A 7,902-nucleotide genomic window follows, 5' to 3' on the forward strand; every position below is an offset into this window, starting at 1 on the left:
AAGCCCGATGAAAAAAACTCAAAGGAGAAGTACCATGTGATATTGTCTTGTAGAAGTGAAGGTTATAAGAGAATGAGGGAATCCAATCGTTTGAGGCTTGATACACGGATTGGTTGTGGAGCTATGATGAGGATTAAACTAATGGAATCTCAAAGGTGGAAAGTAACTGAAGTTAACTTTGTCCATAACCATTTAAACACTCCGTCCAGAGCAAGATTTTCTAGATCATGCACATAAGAAATTGGAACCAAGAACCAAAAAGAAATTAGAGTTAGATTGTGATTCAGGTATACCAACATATATGGCGTATCAAAGGCTAGTTGTTGACGCAGGAGGTTATGAAAATCTGAGCTTTGGAGAAAATGAAGTTTATAACTATGTTGACTATTACAAACACCTAAAACTAAAAGAAGGAGATGCGCAAGCCATTTATAGATACTTTTCTGATATGCAACTTAAAAGTCTAAAATTCTTTCATCTGATGGATCTTAGTAATGGTGGGCAACTAAGGAATGTCTTTTGGGCTGATGGGTGGTCAAGGGCGGCATATGAATACTTCAATGATGTAGTTGCTTTCGACACCACTTATTTGACAAACAAATATGATTTATCTTTTGCGGCTTTTGTAGGTGTGAATCATCACGGGCAATCTATATTACTTGGTTGTGATTTGTTAGCAGATGAGACGATTGAGTCTTTTGAGTGGTTATTCAAAGCCTGGCTTTCTTGTATGTTTGGGAAACCCCCTGCCGCTATTATAACAGAGCAGTGTAAGGCCATGAAAAGTGCAATTGCTAATGTCTTTCCCAATGCTCACCACCGTTTCTGCTTATGGCACATCATGCAGAAGGTACCAGAAAAATTAAAAGGAATATCTGATTATGAAGAAGTGAAACATAAATTATACAAGGCAGTTTATCAGTCTTTGAGGGTGCAAGAATTTGAAGCTACTTGGCAGGATATGATTAAGAGTTATGGACTTGAGAAACACTACGAGTGGTTTCTATCTCTTTATGAAGATCGAGAAAGTTTGGTTCTGGTTTTCCTGGAAAGAACTTTTTTTGCAGGGATGTCCACTACACAACGCAGTGAGAGCATGAATGCTTTCTTCGATAAGTATGTGAATAGAAAGACTTCCCTAAGAGAATTTGTGGGAAGGTATGAATTAGCAGTTAAGAGGAAGTACGATAAGGAGGCAAAGGAAGATGTTTGGTCACGACATAGAATTCATGTGTTAAAAACAAGATATCCTTTTGAATTGCAGCTGTCTAAGATATACACTGAAAAAATATTTAAGAAATTTCAAAATGAAATTGAAGAGATGGCTTCTTGTTTCAACGCCACACAAGTATGTGTAGATGGGCAAATTGTCACATACATTGTGAAGGTATGCATGGTGAGTGAAAAGGGAGAAAGATGGGTTAAGGAGTATGAGGTATTGTACGTATAATGGAAAGGAAATCGAAGTTCAATGCATTTGCAATTTGTTTAACTTCAAGGGAATTTTGTGTCGACATGCTTTAAGCGTACTTAACAATAATGGTATTGATGAGATACCACCTCAATACATTATATCACGATGGAGGAAAGATTTTAAGCAAATGTATGTTCTAAACCCAAACTCCAATGATGTTGAAAGCGATAATCCGGTGCAATGGCATGACAATATTTATAAGTATACTATTAAGTTTGTCGAAGAAGCGGTGGTATCAAAAGAACATTATAAAGTTGCATTAGAGGCACTGGCAGAAGCAATGAGCAAAGTTAAACAGGTAGAAGGTAGAAGGTTGTGAATTGAGTAATACTCCAACATCAACACCACCAAGTGCAATAGAGGATGGTGTTAAAGTGCAAGATCTTGTCAGGTCGAAGCGCGCACGTTGGTAGGCCAAAGGAATAGAGTCTGCCCAACTTGTCTGAAAAAATTCGTAAACCCAAGCAACAAAAGGTATGCATGCATGATGCACTTCTTCTTGATTGCATGACTACTTTATTAGATTTTATGTTATTCCATCACCATTTTTCATGTTTTATTACATAAACAAGATCAAAGGCAAGAGAAAAATAGTAAGAACGGGTCGAAGCCCATACCTCCATCTTCATCTCCATGTGCACCACATGCTGGTAATCTAGCCAGCACTCAAGAGAGGATTGAGGTTTGTAAATTGTAAGTTGTATGTATAAAACACTAGCATATTATTTTGTTTTTTAGGCAACTGTTTGTTGGTGCACAGATGATGCTAGATTCAAAGACAAACAAGTCTAACCACCCACAGATGGGAGAATTTCAGGCCTTATTAATGGTTGGGCAACAAACTCAATTAATTATGTACTCAATATATTTATGTTTTAGCTTTTTGTTTAGTAGTTTTTTGTGTTGTGATATACGAATGTAGGGGCACTTGACATCTTCTCAACGGAGTGATATTGGGCATTTAGGATCTGAAAAACCAGTTGGTGAACATCAATTTTGCTTTCAAAGGCAGTAAGATGGTGTTGGAGGGCGGCAATTATTGAAAACGTACTGAAAATATGCATCTTGAGGAATTTTTGTCATGTGTAATTGTTGGTGGTATCCTAAATCAACTAGGATTGTTCTAAACAATTTTTGAGATATTTATTTTTGGAGCATTTTGTATGAACGTCATTCAATTTATTGAGAAGAAAGTTTGCTTTGCAACGTTTTGGATGATCATACACAATGTAAAACATGCAAGTTTCTCACTCCTCACCGCTATTGTTTATTGAGATTTCTGGAAGTATACGAGGTTTTGGCAGCATTTGAAATGCTCAATATTTGTTGTAGTTGTAATGTTTCACATTTCCATCTTTTATTTCCCGCCCCTTTTGTTGAAAAATATTATTTTAACCTTGTTTCCGTATAATACCGACTGACTTTGTCAACAGGTTGTACTAATCCATGTGGCTTATCCTGATTTGTTGTGTTACACTATCAGCGTAAGACGTTGTGTTACCCTAGAAGGACTCAAGACAAAATATGGTCTTTAATGGAGGAAAATAAAATCTAGTGTAAGTTATTAAAAGTAAAATGAAAGTGTAGTAAAAACCCATATTATCTATTGAAGTAATCCCCATTTTGTAGCTTTTATACATACAGTAAATTGGAAAGAAAAGCTCTAAGTTTTGTCATGCCAGAGTAGAGCCATGAAAGATTTTTTTTTTAATTTTTTTTTAAACCTTACCTTCTAAATTTGAAACTGACAATCAAGAATTAGAGAGATGAAAAGAAAGAGGAAGTAAGACGGGAATATGGAGAGAAGACGAAGACAGATTGTTGGACTCTTGATTCGTGGAAAGTTATTTATTCATATCTATTATTTTTTAATTTTTATAGTTTTTTTATAGTTTTTTTTTTTTTTTTTTTGAGAAAGAAAGTTGGTTAAATGAGGACACTTACAAAGAATAAGTTCATGACTCATTTGTGACCGCTAGATTAATGATAATTTTTAATGAACTTCTTGAATGTGTACTTATCATAATTAATACTCTTCTAAATTTAGTGCAAGAAAAGAAAGAATTTAGGTAATTAGTTGCATCGAATGACTTTTATATCCTTCGTTTACTAAAATATTACACAATTGAAAATAGGATTTGGTGAAAGTGTAAGGCTAGTTTAGTAATAATGAGGCCTTTCCAAATGAGAGGCCTTAGGCAGCCGCCTAAATCGCCTAATGGAGGAGCTAGCACTGATGTTCAAGCATCCTACCCCGGTAAAAAAACTCTCTAGTAACAGGTGAGTCTTTTTGCAAGAATGCGTAATGCAATTTTTGGCGCAAAAGACTATCATTTACGTCACTCATCAATTAGAGTTTGTAAGTACCCTCCGTTCTACATTCATATCACTACAGCACACGTGTCCATAATCTAGATCGTATCTTCACAGCTCGTACATCACCAGCTCATACCACACCACCAGGATGTAACAACGACCCAGACTCAAGTCGTCCCAAATATCATATACAACCATATAAGGAAACAAATGATCTACCGTGATCCTAGAGCTCAGTCAATGCACCAATCAAGGAGACATTTACTTTGTAACATTAAAAGTAATGACGAATCATCAAAATAGCACAAAATATGGATCTACACTTGACAACGGCCTGGAGCAAATAAGGAAGGTCAGCTCAAACATCTATAAGTAGAGAGAGAGATGAACTAAGTAAGGCTTGATTCAAGTTTACCCAAGGAGCTTATTCAAGTTTACCCAAGGAACTTGATACTTAGACAACTCTTATCCCAAGAAAGAGTGCAGCCATTCCCTACCAACTACAACATCAAGTCGTAGACCCCAAAATATACAAACCTCTACAGAGTTCTTGGATGCTTCAAACCTTGTTCTGGTATGTCATTAGCATTAATTAGATACCATATATTTTCTATAACTTGCCTCAATTTTGAGTGGCAGACAATGGTGCCAATACTAACAATATGTAATAGATGTTGTCGTACCAGCATAACTTTAAGAGAAATTCCAGCGCCCTTTACACTGACATTAAGTCACACTTCTTCTTTTTTGCCTATCCCCCGATCCCAGGTAATAAAAGATTGAAGCATTCTTCAGTCAGGAAAGTATGAAGATCTGATTGTAGACCCTATGATGAGCTAGTCAGACAAATGGTTGCCCACAGACAATCCCTAAGCCAAGTTACTCCACACGAAGATAACATATCGTTTACCTGTGGAACCAATTCGATCAATCAAACTGATCACACAGAAGAAAAATGGGCGAATCTAATATATATTAGATAACAATAAAGAGGAAGTAACATAAACTGGCAGAGTGAAGTGGCAAGTTTATTCAACCTTTGTGTCTTTAGCATATAAAGGATCTCTTATACCTGTTATTCTTCTCTGTCAAGTACTTTTCCAATTCTTACAGATAGGAAGCAATTATTGGATTGCTTCGGCAACCAAGGAGGAAAGTGTAGTAAGCAAAAAAAAAGCTCATAGGAGTGTTTGTCCTTTTATCTGGCGGGAGCTCCATATTTGTCTTGGGAAGGGCTATTTTTCTTGCAACCATTTCCATTGAGACTGCTCAGAGGCTCTTCCTTGGCATGATCAACTCTGTTTTCCGAGCACCTATTTTATTTTTCGATTCCACACCCTCGAGTCAAATACTTAACAGGGTAAGTTATTTATTTATTCCTTTTTTCTTCTGTGGAAAAATCCCATTTCTTAGAAACCTGTTTTATGAAAAATAATGTCCCATTTCCTTTTCCAATGTTTCTCCCAATCTTCCACAGATCATAGCACAGTGGATACAGATATTCCCTACAGACTAGCTAGATTGGTGTTTGCGCTTGTTCAACTATTAAGCATCACGCTTCTTAAATAGAATATTGCTGAATCTTGACTAAACAAACTACTACTACCACATAATTTTTTCTAGGAAAAACGAAACATTGCTAAAACTTAAATAGCATTTACTTGTTTAAAAAAGAGGGCAAGGATATAAGTTTTTAATTGTAGTCATTGTAGCTGCCACTTCCTCAAAGCTTAAACCTCGAAGAAGAAAAAATATTGCAAGGAGGTTGGAAGTGAAATATCAACTATCTGCTGAAACTTTGGTTAATATTTCAAGATAAGCTCGTCAATCATCATATTGTTCCTTTTGATTTTGGTCAACATAATTAGAGAGGGTTTTGACTTTTGACTAGTGCTTCACTACTAGTGATACACTCCTAATGGCCTAGCTGTCATGGACACGCTTCGATGTAGTGCGTGTCGTACGGTGTTTGGGCGTAACTTGTCCCAATAAGCAATCATGTTATTTGAGTGAGCAGTGTGAGTTAGTGGTGTTTGAGTAAATAGTAATCAGATCACAATTGTACGAAGTGAGCGGAAGCAGTAAGTAAACAGTTCATAAGAAGGCATCAAATAACTTTCATTCGAGTAATCAACAATACAATTGTGGCAAGTGAAGGCAACAGTCTTGGTTGTAGAGGATGCTTGCTATTCCCCTACACATATGTCAAAACTATTTTTTTCGTACAATCAAAAGGGAACATTGAACCAAGTTGAAACTTCAATCAGGCATAACTCCCAACTCGAGGCTATGATTTGTAAGTTCGACCATTCTATTTGGGGTGTCTCGAAATGTACTAAAACATGGAAATGAATTTGGGAGGATGCGAGAAGGTTTGAACCTCCAAAATGACATATATCTGCCTAATGTCATTTGGAACATTTCAGACTCTTGTTTCGACATATAGTTGACATATATTTACTCATTACATAACTATTACAATTGTACATCCGTTACACTAGCACACATGTATTGCTCTATCAAACCACGACATGGCATGGAAGGGTTTGAGAGAAGATCCTGAATTGAGACTGACATACAATGTGGAATGATGTAAAACACTAGGACTAAGGATCAAGTATTATATAGTTAAGAGCATCTCCAATGGGGGGGTGTAAACCGTATAGAGTGGAAAGTTTACACCTCAAATGTCAAAAAACTCTATCTAATGGGGGTGCTAAACCGTAGGTAGCCTATCAGTTGATAGAGGGGATGGGGAATTCCCCATCTCGCTATTAGTTGATAAAATAGGTCGGGCGACACTCCAACACACGTCCCAAAGAAGAAAAAAATCGGACATCACTTGAAATCATGTTTCAAGATTATTTAATGGCTTTGCCACGGATCTGATCCGTTGCTATGGGTTTAAGTGAAAATAGAAGTCACGAACGTCACTTGAACACACACACCATTTATTTAATAGCATTGCGATGGGCCAAGTCTGTTACTCTTCTTTATTTTTAAATAAACGACAATTTAAGTCAGCCACTATCTGTTTTTACACATTTTCTTCCACCTACCATTGGAAGAGCCACAAGGTGTAAATATAGACCTTATTTACTTGGGAGGTAGATAGAGTGTATAATCCTAATGGCACCTATGTGGAGCCTATGTGGAGGTGGATTTTTACATAAGGGCATCTCCAATGGGGGGGGTGTAAAATTACACCTCCACCTAGGCTCCACGTAGGTGCCATTAGGATTTTACACCTCTAATTGTATAGTATTGTATAGCTTATAAATATCCACACTCTATACTCTCCAATGGAAGAGTGTAAAAAAAAATAGATTTTAAACTCGGACGTCACTCCAAGTGACGTCCCTCTTTAATTTAAACTGACGTCACTTGGAGTGGCGTCCGGAGTTAAAAAATTACTTTAGAATTAGAAAGAGACGTTACTCCAAGTGACGTCCGAAAATTATTTCGGGACGTCGGGCCGAAAGTGTCTTGGGGTTTTTATTAACTAATAGCGAGAGGGGGAATTCCCCACCCCACCCTCTCTATTAGCTAATACACTATTACCTACGGTATAGCACCCCCATTGGAGAGAGTTTTTATATTTGGAGTGTAAAATTTCCACTCTATACGGTTTACACCCCCCATTGGAGATGCCCTAATGAAGAAATTTGATAGGAGAAATTTGATAGGGGTAAAATTGTTGTGAAATGACTACCGTGCTCCCATGTACCATAAGTTTTCGTTTGCTAAAATATGTTCAATGTTTTCTCTTTGCTTTCCTGAAGTTAATAGGGCCAAATTAATCCAAAAGTACCCTTCACTGCTCCTAAGTCCTACCTAAGGTCGATCAAGGGTGATAATATACTCACCGTCATCATCATATATGCTCACCCCAATAATTATATATTACCCATTATGCCCTCTTCTCTCCCCTCTCACCCACTAGCACCCCTACTGATTCTCTCTCCCTCCCTTTCATTTTCTTGCGACTCCTCACAAGTACCATTTAACATGTTTTATTTCTTTTTATTAAAAGACTAGAGAATCGATCAATGTTTAAGACAAAGTTTCCGAAAAGTTTGATTATTATTTTTTTCGATTAAGTTCTTAGAGGC

The 7,902-nt window shown here is 36.9% G+C and overlaps 1 pseudogene; it reads left to right on the top strand.

The window, feature by feature from the left end:
- Positions 1-301: 301 nt before the first annotated feature.
- On the top strand, positions 302-2,489 carry LOC147483093 (protein FAR1-RELATED SEQUENCE 6 pseudogene; annotated as a pseudogene).
- Positions 2,490-7,902: the final 5,413 nt, after the last annotated feature.

Source organism: Coptis chinensis, chromosome 8 (genome assembly GCF_015680905.1).
Source record: "Coptis chinensis isolate HL-2020 chromosome 8, ASM1568090v1, whole genome shotgun sequence".
NCBI lineage: Eukaryota > Viridiplantae > Streptophyta > Magnoliopsida > Ranunculales > Ranunculaceae > Coptis > Coptis chinensis.